Raw genomic sequence first — 27,240 nt, 5'->3', positions numbered from 1 at the left:
AGCATTGTATTTTATTTGGAAATGAGCTAGATAAGCAGTGACTATCCATTATTTAATTTAGTTTAGCAAAATTCTAAGGAAGTAATTACCAAAGATATTTGGAAATAATTTTAAGTAAACATATTATAAAACATCACTAAAAAACTTATTTATAAATTTTATCCCATTTTATGTGAGTTAATATGTTCATTTCTAACAATTATGTTGGGAAGATTTCATGAGAGATTAGATGAAGTTAATCCTCATAAACCGACAAAATGCTTGATTTTAGTTACTGTAATCAAAACACCATCAATCTAGAACCCTCCCACCCCCACCCCGCACTATCTTGGCTGCTATGTCAAGAGAAACGAAACTTATAAGTTGGCCTGGAAATCACAAATTCTTTTCTCTGTCTGCAAGTTTGGCTAAGTGACCAGTCAGTAGGGGTGAGAAATAATTTAGGAATGGTTTTTAAAAGTTTACTTTCCTGTTTAATCATTTTTATAGCACAGTATACTAGGCAAATAAGTTAAATACATGGGTGTTTTGTTTTACTGTTGTGTCTGATACACATGAAGCAATAAATACTGTATTGTTCTCTGATATGCATAGTTGTTCCTTGATCAAACTCATGCTTTTATGATCTTAAAAACCTAACAAACATAAAAGTTGCATGTCTGCCTTTTCTATTTTAATTAAACCACTTATTATGTGTATTTATGAAAGATTACTAAAGTCACGTAAACTTGGAAAACATTTAAGTTAATTTTATTTTTTGAGAGCATAATTTATATAAGCATTTAAACTATTCTTTTATCAAATCAATTATAATATTGCTCATATAAATCTGTGGTAGAAAAATATTTTCTCTTGTAATAATTGTCATTTACAAAAACTTAGTAAATATGATACTGTTTTCTGTTGTTTTTATGGGTAATTACATATGTTGGCGTACTTTTTGTATATTTTATAAGTTTTTAACCATAGTCTCACATTTCTTGGAAGTGTGAGTGTTATTTAAAATGGAGTTTTCTGGAGAGACTATGCAATTCATTTTCTTAGGGTCCTTGGCTCACTATGAAGTCAGATTTATTTTAAATTAAATTAATGATCTGTTTAAAATTCACTTCATTCATTCATCAATCACATACCAGAGTTGAATTGCTTTCAGATATGAAACAAGTGTCTCAACTGCACTGAATCTCCTCCTCCTTCTCCTCTTCCTCCTCCTCCTCCTTCTTCTTCTTCCTTCTCTTCTCTTCATGTTTCCTCCTTCTCCTTTCTCCTTTGTCGTCTTCCCTCCTCTTCCTCCTCTGCTCTCTTTCCTCCTCCTCCCTCTTCCTTCCTCCGCTTCCTCCTTCTCCTTCTCCTTTTTTCCCTTATTCCTCCTCCTGCTCCTCTCTGGGTAGGTGTATTTACTTCTGGTTTACTATTACGCTGAGCTTTCACGCTTAGGAGACTCCATTAAGCTTCTCACTTAGAATGGGTCCAGGCTTTGTCTCCTCATTTCAGAGCTCTTCATGTCTTAAAATCCGAAGCTTCAATTTCCACTGTGTTGTAAATGCCCTCTAGGAAAGGCATGTTTCAACACTTATTTCCCTGAAATTTCTTGTCACTTTGTTTTTGGCAGAATATTCTTTTTCTCTTTGTCAGATTATGAACACATTCAAGAAGACTTAAGGCATTTTAGCCAGCATTGGTTTCAGGGGCAGGGTTAAATCAGGTCTGCAAATAGTCAAATGACAAAAACTAGAAAACTTCTTTTCTTGTAGAGAATGTTTGCGCAAACCATATTTAGACTCATTTGGCCCAGCATGACACTTTTTACATAGTAATTTTTCAACAGTTCTTCAGAACATTTTCTGAATTTACATACTTTTAAAATAATATACTCACATTAAAATCACTTTTATATTACACATAAGCTTTAAATGGAAAATGAGGAAGTTGTTTCTACATCTGTCTGTCTGTCTATCTATCTATCTATCCATCCATCCATCCGTCTATCTAGTAAATACAATTTTTAGAAGACCATTATTTTGGACTAGGCTCCTGCACTGGGTCCAACAGGCCAAAGCAATACGGAGTTTAATCACTGTAGCTGGGGTTTAGTTAAATGTAGGAGTCTCTGTAACCAGTTAACCAATTAAGCTGTAACCAATTAAGTTGTCTTAATACCTTGCTTCTGTTTTCTATAAATGAGGTCAGATTATGTTGTTAGCTGAAGTTCTCTGAACTTGTTTTGGTTCTAAGAGCTGCCCGATTTGCAAATCATTTTTGCTTTGTTTCTTCTTTGGCTTTTACTTCATTTTTAATTTCTCAAATAAACTCTAATAAACTTAAAGAGTCAAAGGATTTTTTTCCTTTGAGTTTTATCTGTAAGCTATCTATCTTCCTATTTATCTATTATCTGTCTAGTTTTAATCAGGAAATTAATACCTGGTTTTACTATGTGATATCTCATGTCTACCCATTTAAATGGCTATATTGCCTATAGATGAATTAGAGATAGACATATTAATGGCTAAACTGTTAGGTAACTTAAAATTATATATTATAATCTGTCTCAAGATGACAGATACTTATTTCAATTCAATCCATACGTTTCTTATAGTTCAAAATTCAAATTTCTACCAAGATTTTTCTTGGTTCAATGTCAATAATTTTTCCTCCACTACAATCTTGTAACATTTATAAACAGAATCTATCACATACATCCCTTCATTTTGTGTTCCCAGCATTTTTTTGTACGTCCAGCTTACCCTTAACATAAAGCACGGAATAATTGAGAGGACAATGAATAATTTGTTCTCTAACAGTAAATAGATAAATGTGGTTGCTTGCTTAATGAATGCTGACTTGATTGAACTGACTTGTATTGAGTTGAATCTAATTGAATTGCCAGTGATAAAGATGTATATTTTAAAACTTGCATTGGTTAATAAGAGTAAGGGACTCATTCACAGTTTGCTAAATTGATAAGAACAATTTCTTTCCTCTTGTTCAAGCAATTTTTATTTTTAAAGCATGTTATGCATTATTTATTGTTCTAAGTACAGTGTTAAAGAGAAATGATCACCTATTTAGAGATCTTCTAAAACACATTGGATTCAACAGGCTAAGTGAAAGGTGGTAATCACAGGCAAGCAACCTATTTCCCATTTTAGCTTTTACATTCCATTAGTATTGAAGTTATTTTAATAGAGACAAGATTGGCTTAAATGGTATGTTACAGTATTTCTGAAAGATGGGAAATAAGAGCGGAAATGATACAAAGTCAAGCTTGGAATAGAATAGTAAATAATGGAGCCTACTATAATAATCAGAAAAACAATGCAATGTATTCTATATTTATGTTATGTCTTTCATCTTATCAGTATTCATTTTTATCTATAAATATGACAACATACATGTGTACTGCCTTGACCTGGTATAATATTTATCCTTACTTTTGACTGACTCAACAGCTTGTTCAAAGAAGCCTATTTTTTGTTGCATTTGCATACAGCTGTGCATTTCCTTTTCTCTATTTACTATACACAGAGGATGTTGTTTCAAATTATTTCTATTGTTAAAGAAGCTATTAGTTTTAAATGTCTCCTGAGAAATACAAAACATTAAGTCAATTAGTTTATTAATTTTGCATATCAACTTTTATTAAACCCTGTAATTTCGAAAAGCAAAACATTTTAGAATAGTGTAGTCAAGCTTTGGAGCAATAAAATTATCTCCACAATTTAGATGATGCATAATAAAATTAGTGAATAAGATTGATTTGTATAACCATTTCATTAGGAATCCTTTATTGTTTTAGTGCAACTATACAAAACTTTTGTTATAATACATGACATAAATTAAATATTAGGAACACTGGATATTACTTGAGTGTCTGTCACTGTAGTTATGCAGTTGTAAAAACTACGTGATGATTATTTGGTGCCAAAGTTAAACTATCATTAGATATTAAAAGAATTTTATACATGCATTCAAATTCATGCTGTTATGGACTGAGGGCATCCCCTGAAATTCAGGTGTGAAGTCTAAGGGCCAGTCTAATAGTATTAAGAGGTGGGATCTGTCTTTAAGAGTCCTGAGGGTGGAACCTGCATGAATGGGATTAGGACACTTATAAAGTCTTCTGCTGTTCTGTCATGTGAGGATGCAGCATTCCTCCCCCTTGCCCTTCCATTTTTTTCACCATGTGAGGACACAGCATGTGTCTTACATGGGGGCTGCAGCAACATAGCGCCATCTTGGAAGCAAAGAGCAGCCCTCCCAGACACTGAACCTGCCAGCACCTTGATTTTGGACTTCCTGTGAAAAATAATTTTCTATTACTTATAAATTCCACAGTTTCAAGTATTTTTTTGTAACAGGGCAAATGGAACATTGTCCTCTTCAACCGAACATTGGTACCAAGAAGTCAGGTGTTGCTATAACAGATACCTAAAAATGTGTAAGCAGCTTTGGAATGTGGTAATGGGTAGAGGCAGGAATGATTTTGAAGTGCATGCTAGCAAGAGTCTAGATTGCCATAAATGGATCATTAAGGGAAACTCTGGTGAGGGCTCAGAATAGGAGAGCTGTAGAGAGAGCCTCAGAGTTCCTAGAGATTATCTAACATGCTCATGATCAGAATGCTGGTAGAACTATGGACAGTACAGGTAATTCTGATGTGACCTCAGATTAAAATGAGGAATATCATATTGGAAACTAGAGGAAAGACCATCCTCATTACAAAATGCCAAAAATCTTGGCTGAATTTTGTCCATGTCCAAGTACAGATACTCCCTGACTTACAATGGGGTTATGTCTCAAATATCCAATCCTAAGTTAAATATATCAGTAAGTTAAAAATGCATTTAATACACCTAAAGTAACAAACATCATAGCTTAGTCTAGCCTACTTTAAACGTGATCAGTACACTTACATTTGCCAGCAGTTGGGCAAAATCATCTAGCACAAATCCTGTTTTATAATCAAGTATTGATTAGCTTATGTAATTTATTGAATAATATACTAAAAGCAAAAAACAGAAAACTTTATGGGCACTTGAAGTACAGTTTCTATGGAATGAATATCACTTTTCCACCATTATAAAGTCAAAAAAATCATGTAAGTCAAACCATCTTAAGTTGGAGACTGCACTTTGTGGAAGGCAGAATTTAAGAGTGATAAACCAGGATATTTGGTGGAAGAAATCTCTAAGCAAAATATTTAGGGCGTTTCATAGTTTCTCTTGACTGCTTATAATAAAGTATGAGAGGAGAAACAAATTAAAGATGGAATTTATAATAAAAAAGAAGCAGTACTTAAAGATTTGAATAATTCTTTACCCATGTGAAGAATAAAAGTGTGTCTCAAAGTGAATACCAAGGGTGTGGCCAAGCTAATATCTGGATTTGAAAATAACCTTAGTATGCAGATAAAGAAGCCAAATATTATTCATCAAGACAAAGGAAAAATGACCCCCAAAGCATTTCAGAGATCTCTGAGGCTCACACTCCATCAGAGTTCCAGGGTGCCAGGGCTATGAGCTTAGAGGAGTTTCAAAGGAGGGTCCCAAGGTGCTTGTTGGACGTTGGGTCTCACTGCCCATGACCACCTCAAGTCTTTGCTTCCTGCGTTTTAATTCACTAATCCTTGACCACACCAGTTATGGCTCAAGTGGTCCCAGGTGTGACTTGAGCCACTGCTCTAGAGGGCACAAGTGGTAAACCTTGGCAGCTCCCGATGATGCTAACTCTGCAGGGGAACAGAGTGCAGGAGCAACGAAGCCATGGCTGCTTCCACCTCAGTGATAAAGGATACTTCAGAGTGCCTCAAGGTGCAGGCAGAGAATTGCCAGAGGGCTGGAGATACCGCAGAGAACCTGCGCTAGGGCAATACCCAGTATAGTAATGGGGTCAGGTTAACCAGAGAGAGTCTTCAGTGGTGCAATGTCTGGCACAGTCATGAGCACTGAGTCACTCCCAAGACCCCAGAACTATAGAGCCACGCATGTGCAACTCCAGCCTGAAAGCCACAGAAACTGGACCCCACCCTGTGAAGACTGCAGTATGGGCTACACCTGGCAAAGCAATAGGAGTAGGATTGCCTGAAGCCTGGGTGACAAATCTCCACCCCAGTGTTTCCAGAAGATAGGATACTGTTTCCAGAAGATAGGGGTCAAATTAAATTATTCTCAAGCCTCAAGATTTAATGCTGCTTTCTTTGCTGGGTTTGGGGATTGCTAGGGACCTGTTGCTTCTTTCTTCTTGCCTATTTCTCCCATTTTGGAATGAAGACGTCTATGCTACACCTGTTCCATCATTACATTTTGGAAGCACATAACGTGCTTGACGGGCTCACAGCTGGAGAGAAATTTTAGTGTCACTCAGATCTAATTTAGATGAGACTCTGGACTTAGGTGTTTAGATGCTGGAATAAGTTAAGATTTATGGGGCTATTGGGGTGGAATAAATAAATTTTCCATGTGAGAAGGACATGAATTTTTGAGGCCAGGAATGCCATGCTATGGGATGAGTGTGTTTTCCAAAATTTATAGTTAAAACTTAAGGGGCCAATGTAACACCTTAAGAGGTAGGGCCTTTAGGAGGTGATTAAGTCACAAGGGCCAAGCACTCATGGATGGGATTAGAAACCGAATAAAAGGTTTTAAAGGAGTGCATTTGCTCTCTTTTGCTCTCCCACCATGTGAGGACACAATGTTCATCTCCTTTTCCCCTTCCATCCTTTCTCCTAGGCAAGGACACAGCACTTATCCACTATGCAGGACACAGCAACAGGGCACCATCTTGGAAGCAGGGAGCAGCCCACACCAGACGTCAGACCTAGGACTTTCCAGCCTCCACAACTGTGAGAAATAATTTTCTATTATATATAAACTACCCAGTTTTATCCATTTTGTTATAGCAGCACAAATGGATGTATGCATTATTATAATTATTTTTAAAGGCTGGTATTAGAGAATGAACCTGCTATTTTAGCCCTTATTTTAAAAATGGTTGTTATTATTCATTATTAGTTTTTAATTCAAATAAGCCACTTAAAAGCATTGTATCAATTTTCTAGGTCTGCTGTAACAAAGTCCTACAAACCAGTTAGCCTGAAATAAAAGACATTTATTCTCTCACAATTCTGGAGGCTAAACGTATAAAATCTGTTTGTCAGCTGGGGCATGCTCCCTCCAAATCCTCTAGGGGAGAATCCTTCCAAACTTTTCCCAGAGTTTCTTGTGTTGCCAGCAATCCTTGGAATACTTTGGCTTGTAGACACTTCCCTTTAAACACTGCCTTTCTCACCACATGGGTTCTCCCTGCATGTCTTCCTGTGTTTCAGCTCTTCTTGTTTAAGGACACAGTCCTATTGGATTAAGAGCCTACTCTCCTGCAGGATGACCTCACCTTAACTAGTAACATCTGCAGTGAACCTATTTCCAAATAATTTCACATTCTCAGCTTCCATGGTTAAGATTTCAACGTACTTTTGGATGCAGGGAGGAACTCAACACCCAGCAAGCATATATTTTATTTATTTCAGCTTCACTGAAGTACAGTTGACCAAAAAAGTATACATTCAAGGTGTACAATGTGGTAATTTGATGTATGTATACAATGAGGAAATATTACCACATGTATTACCACACATAGTTATCATTTTGTGCATGTGTGTGTGGTGATGACATGATTCTGTCTCAACAAACTTCAAATAAACAATACAGTATTACTAACTATAGTCACCATCCTATATTAGATCCTTAGAACTTACTTGCCTTATAACTGAAAGTTCATGCCCTTTAACCAACATCTCCCCATTTTCCCCAACCTCCACCCCTTGGCAACCACCATTCTACTCTCTGCTTCTACAAGTTCAACAACTTCAACAAGAAGTTCAACAACTTCTACAAGTTTCAGAATTTGCTACTTTCTAACCATGGGACTTCCAGAAATTATTTTATCCACCTATGTGTTCACTTCAGTAAGACTGGAATAATAATATAGTAACCCCTACAAATTTTGTTGAAGTTATTAAATAAATTAACAAATATAAAGTGCTGAGGAGGCTATTGGACCCTGATAAGTATCTCATAATTATTAATGATGATAATCATCATGATAATGACCATGAAGCAATACTTCTCCGGGTTGTGCTTGCAAAGTACTTTTTCATATAGATTGAACTTCAAAAGATTTTTGTGGAAGTGGAGGAAGATGTGAGATATCTAAATCCCTCTCTCAGCTTACATAAGCCTGTGTTACTGGTTACAGAAGGTGGACTTTTTTAATCCTTCAAGTTTTAGCCTCTGAAAGGTCACTTCTTTTGCTTGACAAATAATGTGTCTTGTCTACAAATTTTTCTAGTTTTTATTATATTACAGTGGTTTTTTTAGAGACAGGGTCTTGGTCTGTCACCTGGCTCAGTGCAGTGGTGAAATCAAAGCTCACTGCAGCCGCGAACCTCTGGGCTCACCTGCCTCAGCCTCCCAAAGTGCTGGGACTAAAGGCGTGAGCTACCATGCCTGTACCTGGCCTGTTTATACTTTTTTTTTTTTTTTTTTGAGACGGAGTCACCCAGGCTGGAGTGCAGTGGCCGGATCTCAGCTCACTGCAAGCTCCGCCTCCCGGGTTCCCGCCATTCTCCTGCCTCAGCCTCCCGAGTTGCTGGGACTACAGGTGCCCGCCACCTCGCCCACAGCTAGTTTTTTGTATTTTTTTATTTATTTTATTTATTTATTTATTTTTTTTTTGAGACGGAGTCTCGCTCTGTCGCCCAGGCTGGAGTGCAGTGGCCGGATCTCAGCTCGCTGCAAGCTCCGCCCCCCGGGTTTACGCCATTCTCCTGTCTCAGCCTCCTGAGTAGCTGGGACTACAGGCGCCGCCACCTCGCGCGGCTAGTTTTTTGTATTTTTTAGTAGAGACGGGGTTTCACCGTGTTAGCCAGGATGGTCTCGATCTTCTGGCCTAGTGATCCACCCGTCTCAGCCTCCCAAGGTGCTGGGATTACAGGTTTGAGCCACCGCGCCCGGCCTATACATTTTTTTTAATGAAGTATTCTGTCTGGTTCCTTGAAGATAGATGATGCTGGGCCTCCCAGGGATAGTCTGAATTACTGATGTTTATAGATTATCTTCCTAAGAATATTGTATTTAAAGCATTGCCATATTTGTTGATAGAAAAAAATTACTTTTAGAATAACTTTACTGACACTGAATTAATGGTTATTCAATAAATAAATTAGCATTTCTCATTTTGCATTTCTTCCAAAGTAATGCATCTTAAAATCAAAATTCTTATGATTACAATGTGGATGAGAAAAAGGAGGTTAAACATACATAATAAAGTTTTCCAATGCTAGCAACTCATTTTTAGATGAATTTGAGAAATATGTTACTTCTGATATGATTGAAGGCATTTAGTGTCTACAGCCTTTGTGCTTATTATTTTTATTATAAATAAATTTAAGCGTATGTGTTCAAATATTTAGAAGGTTGCAACTATTTTCAAAGAAACTAAAGACATTCATGGAAATCATTTTGAAACAGTAACATCAAACAATTTCTCTGAGTCGTCAATAAGAACTTTGGGAGAACTTTGAAATTCAAAAGCAAGCAAAAATCTTTAGACATGTAAAAACAGAAAGGATTTGTAGAAAACGTGTGAAATGAATATGTATTTTCCTATTGGTTAACATTTAACAGCAACTACGGCAGGAGAGAGATGAAATTTTTTTTTCTGGGGGTTGGGTATAAAGCCCTAAAGTTTTAAAAATTTTGCTTGGTATCTGAATTAATAATAAGCCAAAAGTAAAATAAGTCTAGTTATCATGGTACATAAATCAACAGTGCAAAAAGAGACATTTTTCTAGCAAACTTTGTGGTATGTATAATACAGTTTGCAAACAAGCAAATTAAAAGCAATTGACAAATCAGGAAAGAATTTAAAAAATTAAGAAAATCATTTCTATTTCCACCAAATCATTGTATATTATATTCCTGAATGTAAATAATACTACAAAGAAAATTGATTAGATCACACATGTTTCTAAATTTAAATATTAGGATTTAAGGCAATGCTCTCAAACCAATCTGTGGACTGAAATCTTCATATGTTGAATGTAGAAAATAAATTAGAACTTTTGTCTTCTGTACTTCTTTCTGGTTTTCATGTTTATTTGTTTTTCTTCTCTTCAGAAAGGGACATTGTATTAGTCAGTTTTCACACTGCCATAAAGAACTACCTGAGGCTGAGTAAGTTATAAAGAAAAGAAGTTTAATTGACTCACAGTGCAACAGCTGTGCAGGAGGCATGGCTGGGAGACCTCAGGAAACTTACAATCATGGCAGAAGGTGAAGGGGGAGCAGGCATGAATTCACATGGTTCCAGGAGAGAGAGAGTGAAGAGAGAAGTGTCACACATTGTTAAACAACCAGCTCTCATGAGAACTCACTATCTTGAGAACAGCAAGGGGGAATACAGCCATGATCCAATCACCTCCCACCACATCCCTCCTCCAACATCAGGAATTACAACTCAGTGGGGATAAAGAGCGCACAACATATCAGAGCTATTTTCTTGATTCTTCCTATGTTAAGTAAATTTGGATTACATCATGCACCATCTGAATGCTATATTCTGAAAGTAGAGATAAATTTGACATGAGTAGGAACAGATTCATATTATTGGGAAGTTAAAAGTTCCTTTAAACTATCATTAATAAACAATAATTGTTTTTTGTGGTTTCTGTTGATTTTTAAAAAAATTATTTTCTAATTAAAGAATAATAATTGTATATATTTGTGTGGTACAAGATAATGCTTCTGTACAAGTCCTGTATACATTTAAAACCTACTCGTAGCAGTTCTGAAATATACAATACATGATTATTATGTATAGTCACCTTGTTGTGCACTATCACTTCTTCCCCATCTAACTGAAACTTTGTCCAACATTTCTGGACAACAAATGTTGGTCCTTTGACCAACATTTCTCCATTTTCCACATACACTCTCCCCACCCAACCTCTGGTAACCACCATGAGTGAATATAAGTTCACTTTTCTAGATTTCACATATTAGTAACAACAAGTGATATTTATCTTTCTGGGCCTGGATTATTTCACTTAGCATAATGTCCTCTAGATTTATTCTTGTTGTCAGAGAGTACGGAATTTTGTATTTTTTTAAATGTTGAACAGTATTTAATTATGTATATATACCACTTGTAAAGAAATCTATTCATCTATGGATTTGCACTTAGATTATTTACATATCTTGGCTATTGTGAACAATGTTGCAATGAACATAGAAATGCAGACAGCTCTTCAACATGCTTATTTCAATGACTTTGGGTATATGCCAAGAAGTGGTATTGCTGGAACATATAGTAATTCTAGGTTTTTTTGTAACCTTTATACTAAAAACGGTTATACAAATTTACTTTACCACCAGTAATGTACAAAGGAATTCTGTTTTTCAAATTCTTGTCAATACTTTTTATATATATACACACACACATATATATACATATATACACACACATATATATACATATATACACACACATATATACATATATACACACATATATATATATTTTAAAGGAAGGCATACAAAAGGTCAAACAGATATATGAGGAGATGTTGAACATGGCTAGTCATTGGAATAATGCCACTGGAACCAGAGTGGGATGTCACCTTATGCCTCTTATAATGGTTATCAAAAAGACAAAATGTATGTAATGTATAAAAGACATATGTATATACGTATATACACATATGCACATATATATCTATGCACATATATAGATATATAAAATATATATGTGCATATGTGTATATAGGTATGTGTACATATATGTATATATGTCTATATACGTGTGTGTATATAGATGTGTACATATATGTATATATGTGTATTTATGTATATACGTATATACACACATGTATGTGTGTGAGTGTGTATATATATATTTTTTCACACAGAGAAAGAGAGAGAGAGAGAGAGAATCGGTATGTTCACCAAGCTGGTGTCAAACTCCTGGCCTCAAGTGATCCTGCCATCTTGGCCTCCCAATTCTTGTCAATACTTTTTATCTTTTATCTTTTTGATAACAACCATTATAACAGGCATGAGGTGACATCCCACTCTGGTTCCAGTGGCATTATTCCAATGACTAGCCATGTTCAACATCTCCTCATATATCTGTTTGGCCTTTCGTATGCCTTCTTTTTTTAATTGTATTCTTGACTGACAAATTATAATTGTACATATCTATGGGATACAGTACGATATTTTGATATGTGTTTACAGTGTGAAATGATTAAATCAGACTAATTAACAAATCCATTCCCTCCCATATTTATTATTTCTTTTTTGGTTAAAAAATGTAAAATCTATTCTTTTAGCAATTTAAATACATTACACTGCATTACTATTTATTATAGTCACCATTCTGTGCAATGTGACAACATAAACTGGAGGACATTATGATAAGTGAAACAAGTCAGATCAGAATGACAAATGTTTCATGATATCATTTCTATGTGGAATCTTAAAAAGTTGATGTGTTAGTTTGTTTACACTGTAACACAGAAACAACCCAAACTGGGTAATTTATAAAGAAAGGAGGTTTAATCGGTCATGGTCCTGCAGGCTCTATAGGAAGCATGGTGGCAGCATTTTTTCTGGCTAGGACTTCAGGAAGCTTACAATGTGGTGGAAGGTAAAGTGGAAGCTGATGTATCACCTGGTGAGAGCAGGAGTGAAAAAGAGGGGAAAGTGTTACACGCATTTAAAAAAACCGATCTCCTGGGAACTCAAAGGAAGATACTCACTCATCACCAAGAGGATGGCGTTAAGCCATTCATGAGGGATCCACCACCATGATCCAGACACCTCATACCAGGCCCCGCCTCCCGCACTGGGATTACATTTTAACACGTGGTTTGGAGAGGAGTGGCGAGTACAGGGGTAGTTACTAGAGGCTGGAGGAAGGGATTTGATGCGGAAAAGGGAGATGTTGATAAAAGGCTATAAAGTTTCAGTTAGACAGGAAAAATAAGCTTCTTTTAAAAAATTGAGGCCAGGTGTGGTGGCTCACACCTGTAATCCCAGCACTGTAGGATGTGGAGGCAGGTGGATCACCTGAGGTCAGGAGTTCAAGACCAACCTGGCCAACATGGTGAAAACCCGTGTCCACTAAAAATACAAAACTTAGCTGGGCATGGTGTCAGGCGTCTGTCATTCCAGCTAGTCAGTGGGCTGAGACAGGAGAATCTCTTGAACCCAGGAGGTGGAAGTTGCAGTAAGCTGAGATCGCACCATTGCATTCCAACCTGGGCAACAAGAGTGAAACTCTGTCTCAAAAAAAAAAAAAGAAAAAAAGTTGTTTATTTTTTAATTGACAGATAAGAACAGTGTAATTTATGGAGGACAATGTTGTATTTTTATCTATGTGTATATATATATGGTAGAAAGATCAAATGTAGCTAATGCAAGTATAATCTTTGTGAGCCCAGAGACTAAGATGGAGAAGTAAGCTAGAATACCCCTATACAATTATCCTCAGTTAATTCATTTTCAAGTATTTCATATATTTCATCTACATGTGGAAGCATGTGTCTGTAGTCACAGCTACTTGAGAAGCAGAGGCAGAAGGATGAATTGAGCTCAGGAGTTTGAGGCTGTAGTGGGTTATGACTGTGCTACTGCACCATAGCCTGGCTGACAGAGTGAGATCTTGTTTCTTAAAAATAAAAATAAAAATAAAAAAATTAAAAAAATTAAATCTCATACACATGTGTTATTCTTAATATTTGCTTCCATTATTAGACTTTAAGTTTTAACAAGGAGAACATTTCTCATTTGTTCAACATTGAATCTATAACTGACTAACTGCTAAGTAAATACATTTTCATTCACTATATTAATTGGGTATAGATATAAGTGTCGATTGTGACTCCTATAATATTGTTTTGGGTGTGACTGGGGGAGAATTATATTCAACTCAGATAAAAAGTTATACAAGCAGAAGTTGGTAAGTACAGATAAAACTTTAAAGAAGTTTGAGCATGAAGGAGAAAAGAGAAATAGATTTGTTACAATGGGAGAATGGGTCTAAGGAAAGTTTGTTTGGAGTCCTGAAAAACTTTAATGCATTGGTAGGCTGAACTGACCATTGTATAAGAGACCAGGTATTAAAATTCCAGATTGTGGGTTCATTTGGTAATGCATGGAATCACCTTGTCTGAGGCCAATAAAGAAGGCCTCAGATAATAGAGTTATGTTAGAAATGGAGATACTCTTTAAAAGAAGACATACAAACGGCCAACAAACATATAAAACAATGCTCAACATTACTAATTATCAGAGAAATGTACATTTAAACCACAATGAGATACCATGTCACACCAGTCAGAATGGCTATTTTTAAAACCTCAAAAGCAACAGATGTTGGTTGGGCTGCAGAGAAAAGGGATGCTTATACACTGTTGGTAGGAATGTAAATTAGTTCAGCCACTGTGGAAAGCAATTTGGAAATTTCTCAAAGAACTAAAAATGGAAACACCATTCAACCTGACAATGTCATTACTGGGTATATACCTAAAAGGAAATAAATTGTTCTACCAAAAAGACATGTACTCATATGTTCATTACAGCACTATTAACAATAGCAAAGACATGGAATCAACCCACGTGCCCATCAACAGTGGATCGGATAAAGAAAATCTGGTATGTATATACCATGGAATACTACGCAGCCATAAAAAAGAAGGAAATTGTGTTCTTTGCAGCAACATGGATTCCACAGGAGGCAGAAACAGAAAACCAAATATTGTATGTTCTCCTGTATAACTGGGAGCTAAACTGAGTACACATGGACATAAAGATGAGAACAATAGACACTGGAGACTAGTGGGGGAGGGGCCCGGGAGAGGTGGGTGAGGTGTTGATAAAATACCTATCACGTGCTATACTTATTACCTTAAGAACAGACTTGATTGTACTCCAGACCTCAACAGCACACATCTTTGTTAACAAACCTGCACATGAACTCCCTGAATCTAAAATGAAAGTTGAATAATAAAAAAGAAATCAAGGTCACTAACATAATCAAATGTCTTATGAGTGACTCTATTGCCTTGATAAGTAAAAGAATTCGTAACCCAGCAAAAGTGGGAATGCAAGGGAGGAGGGGAAGTTTGAGGGGAGGGATACAGTATTGTGTCTGTCAGTGTGAACCTGGAGATTTCTACTGACTCTCAGGAAATAATGTACAGGCATAGAAGTTCAAGTAAGTAGAAGAACAATGTCTGTTAGGAGAAATCAAGTAGTCTACGAAGCAGATAAGAATAACATGTTAATAGAAGAATGGATTTGATTTTAGGACAGAGGAACAACAAGATTTAAGCAGTGACTGGCCCAGGGCAGAATGTTGCATCTTTATAAAACAGGCTGAATTACACGGAGCTCTTGAGGAAGATATAAGGACAGGCTGAAGGTGAAAATACTCAAGATTTTTAAAAGGCTCCATTAATTTGGTGATGAAATACTTAGTACTGAAATACAAAATGAGCAAAAATCAATCTTGTGTTGAAGTCTATTTTAGTTTTATACTTTTTAAATATCAGGAATATCTGAAAAGAAAGATGTTCCATTTATCTCATTAGTCAAATTAAAGATTTAAACGTTGATTTGAACTTCAAATAAGTACCCTTGTTTTTCTACAGAAGAACAACATGTCTTCCGTAAACCTCTAGGAGAGATTTCTAAAAACTTGTTTATCCAATTCTATTTTATTATGGTTTGGAATCAAGCCACGTCAGTAAGTAAACTATCTGCAAAATGACTCTATAAGGAATCTGAGAACTTTCTTTTCTGACACCATTTCCACAAGATTTTCCCATGCCATTTATCCCCTATATCTATCAATATCTTCCATCTATAGACATTAAGGATACTCACTCAGGTTTCCTTTGTTTATTGATTGTGAGCTAATATGGCACTCTGTGCAGAGCACATCTTTTCAAATAGAACTTATCTAGTTCTTCACATACATTAATAATTTATTGGTATAACTTTTAAAGTATTTCCAAAGGGGAATGCTGACCAGAGGAAAATAATATATGTGAGCTACTTACTGTGTTTTTTAAAAACAATCATCTGAGGCTCTAAAAATATATAGATATACTTTTTAAATAATAAAAACACATTATTATAAGATACATAACTTAAATATAAATTTTTAAATACAACCATAATTGTAAAAACTCAGAAACGAGCATAAATTTAAAGGGAAGAGTTGTTTTTCTCTTAACACGATAAATATATCATGCTTTGAAATTATGGAATCTCTTCACTTCTACTAGTACAAAACATTTTATAGTTAGAATTTGTCTAATAGATTGCAGGCGAGAAAATATATAATCTTTCTTTCCTCAACCCTCTTAAGTTTGTAGTGGAGACCCTCTTCTGAAATAAAAGACAGATTACCAAGAGAAAAATATGCAGGTTTAGTAATATGTGCTATGCTTATGACGGGGGAAAAAAGTAACTCTCTCAACTCAGTGGCTTAAGAGCCGTGCTTAAATAATATTTTAATAAAGAACAATACATCTCACCACGGTGAGCAGACAAAGGAATTGGCAGTCTCAGGTTCCCAGACACAGGATACTGTGGGAAGGATGTAAAATCTGCTCCCAGGTTCCCCTGGCCCCGCTGGGCCGCCTTTGAGATGATAAGGAAGCAGGATTGACATCTCTGTCTGGAGGCCAAAAGTGGGGCAGGCGGGCAGGAGGCCTTCCTGGTTTTGTGAATCAGGCACACAGACGGGAAGCAGACGGTTTTCTTGCTTCCTTGCCACAGGAATTTTTATGGCCTGCCTTATGTGAGAAAGGGTAGTTCAGATAGATCCTTTGGTATCTACTGCTTTTTAACTACACTTTCCTCAGAAATATTTATATCACAGAGGCATATTCTCTGGTGAAATACTCCAGTTTTCTTCAAAATTCCAAATACCATTGTTTACCCTGTGGTTTAAATGCTGAGAAATACATCAATTATTACACGTGAATGTAACAAGGAAAGTAGTAGAGTCGCTATGCCTTAATTTTTAACACAACACACCACATTAATTTGGCTCTCTTTCACAGAATACCAGATTTTCCTTTACATAAAAAACTTACTATCCTCTACCAGAGTTTATTTGGTGGAAAATATGGTTAGGTCTATTGAAACATGACCCACATTTGCATGTCTTTCTAATGTAGCTATGAACTCTTTAATAAATGGACAATGACATTTAGATGTTCCATTTGTCCTCTCCAAAATCGTTTGCTAATAAGCGAAATTGGATGGTAGCTTGTTAACTGTACACCACTGTGTAGAATACCAATGGCAGAAAGACATAGGAATACATTCTGTCTTACTGAAAATTTACGCTGAAGATAAAATATTAGAGGATGTACTAAAAATATTACTTCAATACCTTTAAAAAAAGCAGACTGGGTGATGTCAGTGAATGTGGCAGAGTAAGAATCTCTGAAAATCACCCCTTCAAAGAGAAACAGAAAATGACAAAGATTGTCAGAATCAACTTTTCAGAACTTTGGAAATTAATTAAAGCTATGCAGTTAGGTATTGAATAACCTAGAAGCACTTATTCAAGAAAAGAGCTGGATCTTATTAAGGACAGTGAACTTTGTCACATTCTAACTTGTCTTAGCCCAATCATTCCATCCCGAGTTCAGCTGTAGTTCTGAAAAATAACATCCCACATTTCTGGTACCTAGAGTGCAAAATGGAGCTGCTGCTCTTTCAAAGATTCATTTCTTTAAAAATTGTTAATATTTAATCTGTTTGGTGGTTTGCTAGATGACCCACTTGAATGCTTGCCTTTATTTGACCTGACTCAGAGACCTGCCAGTGCTAAAATTCTCTTCCTAGGGAGTATTTGCCAAAAACATGTACAGACACACGTTTAATGTGGTTGCAGCCTGAAGCAATGAATAAACGTTGGAGCAAACAATAGCCTAATCAAAGAGTTTCAGAGGAAGGGTTTCCAGTGAAGTACACATAAAGACCCTTAAAATATTAAATAGAGATACTTTTCTCTATAGGAGGCACCCTCAAGAAAAATCTGGGAAGGTGCTAAACATTCTCATCTAGCTGGTTTTGAAATGAAGGCTATAGCAGAGCTATAACCTGCCTGTCTGTGTCAAAGGTGTGTCCCTAGACGCACAGAGAGCCCCTCAGCAACCACTTAAAGATTTATTGATTCCAAGGATTTAAGGAAAACTTTGTTCAATTATTATTTGACCAGGAACTGAGCAGAGACTTCAGTGGATGCACCTGACAATGAATATAGATTATATAGAATAAGTTATAAATATGCACTAAACAAACAGGCAGCCCCTACTGTGACAAGCAGAAACAACAGAAAAGAAGCAGAGGGTACAGGACAGTTATTTGGGTGACCTTAGACAGGCCAAGTTCTCCTTTCTTGCTTGTAGCTAAAGTATAACCACAGAATGTGCCGAGAATGTAACATCTTGAGATAGAGAAGAACTGCCTCAAACAGCCCAGGGCTTGTTCCTCTTTTTGCTAAGGAATGTGACATCTTGAGTTAGGAACTGCTTTGTTCTTCTCTCCTCTAGAAGCCAAATGTCCTTCACAGCTTTGCCCAATGGGACACATGACCCCTGACATACGTAACCCAGGATGGGATGCCTTGTCAGAGTCTCTCAGATATGGAGCAAAATGGGCCATGTGCAGTCAAGACTTCATCTACCCTGGGCAGCTTGTCTAAGCCTCGAGGGACCTGCCAATGATGGATCTGAGACCTCTTCTGTCCTTGGCTGCCTATCTGTAAGGAACAAACTTGCTTTGCATAACACGCTTCATTTTATGTGTGTGTTCTGTGTCACAGGACTCAGACAAATAGGTAAGCAGTGCAAGGTGGACCTAATCAGTAGTCCAGAATACAGTGGGCATAAGTGTGTGGATTCTTGTTCCTGCTGGTTGGCATAATAATGACCTTTGCTATTCTCCAAAAAGTAAGAATTGTCTCTTGAGATTGGTAATTAGTAAATCTGCTTTGCATGAGCATGGGAATCTGATTTGCAGCATTGTCATATAGTGTTATTTTAATATGCAGTTTTCAACAAAAATTAAGAAACACAAAGAAACAAAAATTACATGACCTATAGCCAAGGGGAAAAATCAGTAGAAATTGTCCAAGAGCAAACCTTAACATTAGACTTAAAAGACAAAAATTTTAAATTAGCAGTTTAAATATGTTCAAAGAGCTCGAGAAAACCATGTATAAAGAACTAATGGAAAGCATAGAACAATGCCTCAAATACCAGTATCAATACAGTAAGCTCAGAAAATGTTTAGGGCTATGTAAATACTCTGAATAATACTAGAATGGTAATACCTTTGTCCAAACCCATAAAATGCATAGTACTAAGTGTAAACCCCAATATAAACTATGGATTTTGGTGATAATAATGGTTGATGTAAGTTCTTTTTTTTTTTTTTTTTTTTGAGACAGAATCTTGCTCTGTCGCCCAGGCTGGAGTGTTATGGTGCCATCTTGGCTCACTGCAACCTCTGCCTCCCAGGTTCAAGTAATTCTCCCTGCCTCAGCCTCCTGAGTAGCTGAGATTACAGGTGCCTACCACCACAACAGGCTAATTTTTGTATTTTTGGTAGAGATGGAATTTTGATATGTTGGCCAGGCTGGTCTCAAACTCCTGACCTCAGGTGATCAGCCCTTCTTGGCCTCCCAAAGTGCTGGGATTACATGCGTGAGCCACCATGCCTGGCCAAGTTCATCAAGTTGAACACACTGGCGGAGAAGGCTGATGATGGGGTGGGCTGTGCATATACAAAATGGTAGAGGGTATATAGGAAATTTCTGCACCTTCCTCTAAGTTTTGCTATGAATCTAAAGCTACCCTTAAAAAGTATTTTTAAAAAGTGATGGAAATTATTAAAGGATACCAAGTAAACATTCTGAAGATCTAGATTCTTTAGAATCTATAAAACATCTTTAGAGCTAATAAACCAGTTCAGTAAGCTTGAAAGATACAGTATCAGTAATCAGAAATTTAGTTGTATTTCTATGCAATAGCAATGAACAATCCAGTCATAGAAGCCAGAAAGCATTTCCTTCTACAATATCATAAAAAGAATCAAATACCTAGTAGTGTATTTAATTAGAGAAGTTCAAGACTTATACATTAGATACCAAAAAAATGAAAAGGGAACAATGCTGAAATAAATGCTGAAATAAATAACAGACCTAAATGAATGAAAAGACATCCTGTGGTCATGGATTGGAAGACTTAATATTGTTGATGGCAGTATTTTATAAAATGTAACTGCAAAGCTACAGTAATCATAACAGAGTGAAACTGGCATGGGGTTAGACAGATAGATTAATTAAATAAAGTTGACTGTCCAGAAACAGACACACAACATCCATAGTCAATTGATTTTTATAACTGTGTCAAAACCAAACAATAAGACAGAAATAATTTTTAACATGTTGTGGTGGGACAACTGGACAGCCACACCCAATAGAATACATTTAGAACCCCATAATAGACTAGATAGTAAATATTGACTCAAAATGGACTAAAGAACTAAACATAAGTGCTATAAGCTATATGGACTTTTAGAAGAAAATCTTTGTAAAAATCTTTGTGATCTTTGATTAGCCACATTATTAGACGTGACAGCAAAAGCTCAAGCAACCAAGGCAGGGAAAATATAAAATGAAGGTCATCACAACTGAAATTTTTGTGTATCAAAAATAAACAAAAACAGTATGTAAGTGCCTACTATCTATAAAGTAGAAAGAACACTTGCAACTCAGCAAAAATTTAAATGTGTCTACGCCTCTAGCAAGATTAGGAAAATCTTCCTAAAGTATTCCTTTAAATGTTTTCCAGGTTCTTTACTTTTTCTCCTTTTTTCCCAAGAATGCCAATAATTCATAGGTTTGGTCACTTTCCATAATCCCATATTTTTCAGAGACTTTGTTCATTTAAAAAAATTCTCTTTCCTTTTTTTGTCTGACTGGGTTAGTTTGAAAGACCAGTATTTAAGCTCTGAAATTCTTTCCTCTGTTAGATCTAGTCTATTGAGAAAGATTTGATTGCATTTTGAAAATTCTTAAGTGTGTTTTTTAGTCCCAGTAGCTTTGTTTGATTTCTTTTTAAGATGTTTACTTCTTCCTTTATTTCTTTGATTGCTTTAGAGCTTTCTTTGTGTTGATTTTCAACCTTATCTTGGATCTTGTTGAGTTTCCCTGCAATCCATGCTTTGCATTCTCCATCTGTTATCTCTCTGCCTCCATTTTGGCTAAGAACCATGGCTGGACAGCTAGAGTGAAACTGTGGTAGTGTCACAACATTCAGATTCTTATGATGGCAGAATTCTTATGCTGGTTTCCTCTCATCTGGAGAGGGCTGTGTTGGGTAGGGTCTTTTGACTTTCCTTCTATAGTCCTGTGGACTTCTGTTAGCAGGTTTTGTACTGAGCTGGGTGGTATAACCTGCAGTCTATTAAATTGTATTTGCAGGTAAATGCCAGCTGCCGCACAATCAGGTTTATATGGACCTGATCTTTGTTTACTGTGAGGTGGTCTCTTTTGTTTCAGGTGAAGGATTGGACAACGGGGTGGCTGGTGCTCTGAGCTTCCTATTCCTTGAGGCCACTTTCACAGAGGACATAGCTGGGCCAGGCTGGAGCCCCTGGCTTGCCCACAGATATTTCAGTGCTGAGCACAGGTACTAGCCCTGATGAGGGTGGCTGGGAGAGGCTCCTGGTGAAGCGCACTGAAGTATCTGCAGCAGGATTGGAAAGTTGTATTTGCTTCCTATCTTACATAGGCAGAAATACAACCTGCTTCCCTATCCACCTCTGTTTGAAGCTCATACTCCTAGTTCACATGCACACTGTAGTCTATCTCCAGCCCGCAATGTGGTTGAGAGCCACAGGGAACACGTATTTTGTGACTGTCTATGGGACTGGTTTAAAGGCATAACCACTTCACTCAATCTGATGCACAAATGTAGACCTCCAATTATTAAAATCCTAAAAGAAAACCTAGGAAGTAATATTTTAGACATAAGCCTTTGTCAAAGAATTTATGACTACGTCCCTAAAAGCAATTACAACAAAACCAAATATTGACAAATGGAACCTCATTAAACTAAACAGCTTCTGCACAACATAAGAAGCTACAAACGAGTGGACAGACTACAGAATGGGGAAAAATATTCACAAATGTATCAAACAAAGGTCTAATATCTAGAATCCACATGGAACTTAAAAAATTCCACAAGCAAAAAACATATAACCAAATTAAACAATGTGCAAAGGTCATGAACAGAAACTTCTCTAAAGAAGACCTACATGTGGCCAACAAATATAGGAAAAAATGTTCATCATCACTAATCATTAGAGCAATGCAAAACCATACAGAGAGAGCATGTTACACCAATCAGACTGGCTATGATTAAAAAGTCAAAAAAAAAAAAAAGCATCAGACAATGGCAAGCTTATGAAGAAAAGGGAACACTTATACACTGTTGGTGGGAATATAAATTAATTTAGCCACTGTGGAAAGCAAGAACTACCATTCAACTTAGCAACCCAAATACTGGGTATATACCCATTATACCAAAAAGACAAAGGCACTTATATGTTTGTTGCAGCACTATTCACAATAGTAAAAACATAGAATCAACCAAAGTCCTGGGAACTATCAGTGGTGGACTGGATGAAAAAAAACGTGGTACAAATACATCATAAAATACCATGCAGTTATAGCATAGAATGAAATCATGTCCTTTGTAGCAACATGGATACAGCAAGAAGCCATTATCAGAAGTGAACTAATGCAGAAACAGAAAACCAAATACCTCATGTTCTCACTTTTTAGTGTGAGCGAAACATTGAGCATACAAGGACATAAAGGTGGAAACAACAGGCACAATACAAGAGGGTGGAAAGTGAGGGGGTGAAGTGAAACACTGCCTATCAAGTACTAAGCTCACTACCTGTGTGACAAGATCATTTGTATACCAAACCTCAGTGACACACAATTTACACATATAACAAACCTGCATATGTACTTCCTGAACCTAAAATAAAATTTGGATAAAAAATTCAAAATAAATAATTAAAATATGGCAACTGATTTCAATAGACATTTCAACAAAGAAGCTATAAAATTGGCTAATATGCATATGAAAAGATATTCAACATCATTGCATTGGAAAATACAAATGAAAACTAGAAGAGATACCACTTAATATTTACTGCTGTGGCTATAATCAAAAAGTCAGACAAAAACAAGTGTTGACAATTACTTGGAAAACTGGAACTCTTATAAATTGCTAGTGGTAATTTAAAAATGCTGCAAATGCTTTGCAAAACAGTTTCACAGTTAATTATATGACTTAGCAATTTTACTCCTATCAGTACACTCAAGATAATTAAAAACAAGCATCCACACAAAATTTGAGCATGAATGTTCATAGGAGCATTATTTACAATAAGCATAAAAAATAAAAACAAACCAAATGTCTACCAGCTAATAAATGGATAAATAATATCTGATATATAATGAAGTATTACACTTATACAGTGGACTGTTACTTAGCCATCAAAATAAAAAAGGTCTGAAATATGCTTCAACATGGATTACCTTGAAAACATGATGCTAGGGGAAAAAGCCAGACATAAAAGGCTGTATAATGTATGAATCCATTTATATTAAGTGTCCAGAATAAGCAAGTTGGTAGAGAGAATAAGTAGTTTAGATAGACAGGCAATCAAGTAAATAAATGATTTCCCCATAAATTGTGCTTTTAGGAAAAAGCTTTTTGTGAGAAGTCATTGTCTCTCTTGCCTATGAACCATGGTCTGTAATATCATTATGATTTTCATACAGGTCAGTAGGACTTTTATTGTGGTAAAGAGTCTGTTTTGTCAGTATTTGGATTTTTATTTTTATGTTAATGCTGATTAGTTGTGCCTAAATTTTAAAAGGAGGACGTTATAGTGAGACATTTCTGACTCCTCACTTCCCATTATGGCCAGAACTAGTTTATCAGGTTTCTTTGGGATTCCCTTTGGGCAAGAGCAGCATCCATTAATCAATTCAGTCTTTTAGGGTCTTTAGGATTTTATTTTTTAGTTTATAGGTTTCCTTTTTTGTCAAAGTATGCTAGTAGTGGTACTGATGGCTAAGTTTTTATTTTTGTCTCATGTCGATGCCAGAGTGGCGTGCTGCCTGACCCGGTTCTATCATGTCCCTAGGTGGGTCGCCTATGGCCAAGGGACTTACAGCCAAAAGACTCATACTCAATTACATGTTCTAGGCCAGATGGGAATGGAGGAGGGCAAGTATGCATTAACCTTTAAAACCCATTTTAAACAACATTATGGCCAAAAATTAAAAGCCAAAAGGCAAGGATACAAAATTGACTTATTTATAAATTTTATGAATTGAACTACTGTAATCTTGGCTTGTAGCAATTAGTTATACAAAATAGAAGCATTTTGTTCAGCTGTTCAGGCATCTGTGTGCCTGCCCTTGATTTGGAGGACATGAACTAATTATATCCTTCAAAACTGCCCCTTACAATCTTATGTGATGGTTCCTGAACCTGAAGAAATTGAATAGTTGCAAATTCTGTAGGTAAAACAAAATATAAAGAATTAGCAATGTTTTAAATAAAGATGTCATAAGCCCTGCCTAGTTTTGAGAATAACAGAAAAGGAAGCTTATAAGTGGCAAAATATTTACATTATTTAGTATTAAGGCATAGAATAAATTACGTTAATTTAGATAGAGGCAAAAGTATTAAATGAATCTTAATGTTTTTGAATACAGACCTGTCCCTGTGTTTGTGTTGCATGAAAGCAGTTTCCTTTGATCGTTGCCTTTGCCTGGGTCTAACGACAAGACTTTGGTTAGCTTGAGTTTGGGTCAGATACCAGCAGGAGTCAGCGCCTTCCTTAGATGAGATACGTGTACCCAGAAGTCAAAGCCCTATAATTTAATAACACAAGTATTAGTTAATAGCACATGACAAGGACCTTTTCAAGGGGATTGAGGGGCTGATACTGGAGTACATGCCCTGACTAGAAACTGTAAAAAGATTCTATAGGAGCATGGTGATGAATTTTTACAACTTTGATAAACCTCAGCAATAGATCAGAGATTTAATTTAGGATTAAATTTTGAGGACGTTTGTCAAAGATGTTAAAAGGCTTACAACATTTGATTAAAACAGAACCATGGGTAATTGTAAAATAGTAGCTACTCATTTAACCAAAGTAATAATTAAAAATCCTTAAAGGCAACACAGAAAGTTATATCTATGTAAAAACCTTAAGCCTTTTAAGTCTCAGTTTTTTTAAGCAATTAAAACTCTAATGAAGACAGTATAGCAACTATCCTGATAAAGTATAAATTTTGTTTCATAACTAGTTACCAAGAAAACAAAAAAAGAAAAAAAATCATTTTGCAGTGTGACTGCCTCTCCTTATTTAAAATCCATTTAGATAACCAGGAAGTCAAACATGATTTAAAAAGTGGTTGAATTTAATTGGACACAGGAAGACTATGTTTAAGTTTATGAGTGAACCTTACATTATAGAGGAAACAAGAGAAAGGAAAACTGATACCTTGAGCAGTGGAATACAGGACTCTTGATAATAGTATTAGAAGTTTTCTGATTACTTAGAAAATTTAGACATATTAAGAAAAGCGAAGAGCATAGAATTAAGTTATACATTTTTGATCTATAAGATAAAAATATTTCAGCATCAGGTCACAATAACCGTCAGAACCAGAGGCAAAAATTTAGAGAAGCTAGCTAAAAAGATGAAGGCGAGAGTTTTATCTCAGGTCCTTTTAAAGGCAGACAAAGTTGAAAACAGCAAGGCACAATAAAAGTTGAATTTCTAATATAAGATTCTGATAACTTATTAAAAGAAAGTTTATAGAATTAAAATCAAAACCTCTTATGATTTTATTAAAAGTAAATCAATACCTTAAGAAAACATTATTTGAACATAGGGGACTAAACTTTAGAAGACTATTTTAAATAATTCCCTTTTCATTATAACTACCTTAATCACATTCAAAACTCCTTTTATAAACTCCTCTTCATGAAAGTTATTCCAACTTATACAGACTATTTATGACATAATTGAACTTTCTAACTTGTCCTATACTTCCCCTATTCCTAAATAAACAATTATTTTTCTTGAGGACAAAATTTACCATATAATACTCTTTCCTATATAAATTATACTTTTTTCTTTATAACCTTCCTTACCAAAAATACGTAATCATATTCATAACTTTATTCGCATCTCTCTCGCCTACTTTCTGATTTCTTTTTAACTTTTTCATAAATAACTTATAAATAATCCTCAAGTTACATAATAATATTTTTTCTCAATAAGAACATAATTTATAGAATTATATATTAACTAGAATTTTAATTTTTAGTAACTTTAAATTTTAGCAAAAATTTAGGAAGCAAGAATTCCTAAACTGTTTATTAGATTTCAGTATTTTATAGATGAAACAATCTGAGAAGTTTTAGAAATATATTACCACATTATAACTTTTTTAAAGCTGTAAATAACCCAGACACCCAATGAGCATCCAAAAGAATTTTAGTTTTTTGTGTTTTTCTTTTTGAGATGGAGTCTCACTCTGTCGCCCAGGCTGGAGTGCAGTGGCGCGATCCCGGCTCACTGCAAGCTCCGCCTCCCGGGTTCCCGCCATTCTCCTGCCTCAGCCTCCCGAGTAGCTGGGACTGCAGGCTCCCACCACCAGGCCTGGCTAATTTTTTGTATTTTTAGTAGAGACGGAGTTTCACCGTGTTAGCCAGATGGTCTGGATCTCCTGACCTCGTGATTCGCCCGCCTTGGCCTCCCAAAGTGCTGGGATTACAGGCGTGAGCCACCATGCCAGGCCTTAGCAATTTTAGTTTTAAATTACAAAGAAGTCCATTTACAAGCATTAATTTCATTTACATGTATTCATTTTTTTGATAAATTTTAAGCTTATTAAGATTACTTTTGAAAAATGAGATATTACACAAAGTTAGTCATTAAAGTTATTTTTAGTCATTAAATTATTTTTCTATTAACATTTTAAAGTCTGTGAGCATTAAACGTTCACCTGAGAACCTTAAAGTTAAACATATGAGCATTT

The 27,240-nt window shown here is 35.8% G+C and overlaps 1 long non-coding RNA gene across 1 annotated transcript in view; it reads right to left on the bottom strand.

The window, feature by feature from the left end:
- LOC105476931 (uncharacterized) overlaps positions 1-27,240 on the bottom strand; it is a 232,206-nt gene that overhangs the window by 34,866 nt on the left and 170,100 nt on the right. The window contains exon 3 of the long non-coding RNA XR_011616782.1: positions 24,900-25,056. This is a non-coding gene — a long non-coding RNA (uncharacterized lncRNA). The remainder of the gene's footprint in view (positions 1-24,899; positions 25,057-27,240) is intronic.

The sequence above is a fragment of the Macaca nemestrina genome, chromosome 19 (genome assembly GCF_043159975.1).
Source record: "Macaca nemestrina isolate mMacNem1 chromosome 19, mMacNem.hap1, whole genome shotgun sequence".
In the NCBI taxonomy this organism is placed as follows: Eukaryota; Metazoa; Chordata; class Mammalia; order Primates; family Cercopithecidae; genus Macaca; species Macaca nemestrina.
This window is presented reverse-complemented; position numbering and strand designations above follow the sequence as displayed.